The following is a 1250-nucleotide window of genomic DNA, read 5'->3' on the forward strand; positions in this document are numbered from 1 at the left end:
TCCTTCCCCGCTGCCTCCGCCTCTCGCCGCCACCACGGGGAGGTGGAGCTCCGGCTCCTTATCAGATTCCCAGCCCAGCCGGGCCGGGACGAGCGGGTATCGGCTGCCGGGCAGAGCCGTCCGCCCATCGCGCCGCGGACCGCCCGGCTCCGGGCGGCGGGCACGGCGCCAAGCCCCCGGCCCGGTGAAGAAGGGGGGGTCCCCCCACGTCCCCCCCCACCCGGGAACCCCTCACCCCCGGAGACCCCTTCGCTCACGTGTGGGACGGGTCTCCCCTTTCGCTCCCCTCCCAGGGCTCTTGTTTATTCATTTTTGTTCATTTATTTTTACGCCCGGCGCTTCACAGCCCCGCTGCACGGGGGAAGGGGGCTCGGCCGGCGGTGCCCCCCGCTGTGCTAAGGGGACGGCCCCTCCGTGGGAAGGAGCCCACCGGGGGGGCTGTGCCCACCCCTCCTCAGATCCCCCCAACTGAGCAGGGCTCCTGGCAGGCTGCAAGCAATGGCTCCTGCAGCCCTGCCCGGGTGAGGCACTGGGCCCTGGAAAAGCAACTGTCCCCTCCCGTCACACCTTGGTGAATCATGCTTTTATTGCAGGGTGTCGGGACTCGGGAGCAGAGAGCACCTGCGAGCTCCCAAAAGCACCTGCATGCTCCTGGCTGCCCTCGCAACGTCTTCACAAGCTGTGCTACCTCAGCTGGGTCCTCACTCGCCTGCTGAGCCCCCGTGGGACCCCAGATGGGTGAGTGCAAGTCCCAGGGGGCCTGGGGACAGCGTGCTCCAGGGGTGCCCCTTGCCTCGATGCCTACACTGGCCTCTGTGTTCCTGCGAGGAGAGCCAGTGCTCCCTGCCAGCGGGCTGGACCTCCAGCCTGGCCCTCCCAAAGGCCTCAGCTTTCTCAGATGGAGATGCTGGGGTGGCTCTCGGCACCCTGCTAGGGCCAGGCACCCCATGGGGCTGCAGGGTCCCTCACCAAGCAGCACCCGCCTTCTCAAGCCCGGTTGCAGTGCAGATTTCTCGCCAGGATGCTGGAAAGTCGCTTTCTGCTTCTCCGCAGCGTGAGGATGGGAGCCTCGCTCTCTCCGCTGAGCTACGCCAACCTGTTGCGCAGCTCTCTTCGCTGCACACATGCTCAGCTCGGCTGCGATGACTGCACCATCTAGAGGCTGCGCCGGCCTGCTCGGAGGAGCCCTGGCTCTCGCTCAGCCCAAATCACCCCACCTCCCCCCCCCCCCCCCCCCCCCCTCCACTCGC

This window comes from Haliaeetus leucocephalus, unplaced genomic scaffold (assembly GCF_000737465.1).
Source record: "Haliaeetus leucocephalus isolate CR32 unplaced genomic scaffold, Haliaeetus_leucocephalus-4.0 Scaffold656, whole genome shotgun sequence".
Taxonomy (NCBI): domain Eukaryota; kingdom Metazoa; phylum Chordata; class Aves; order Accipitriformes; family Accipitridae; genus Haliaeetus; species Haliaeetus leucocephalus.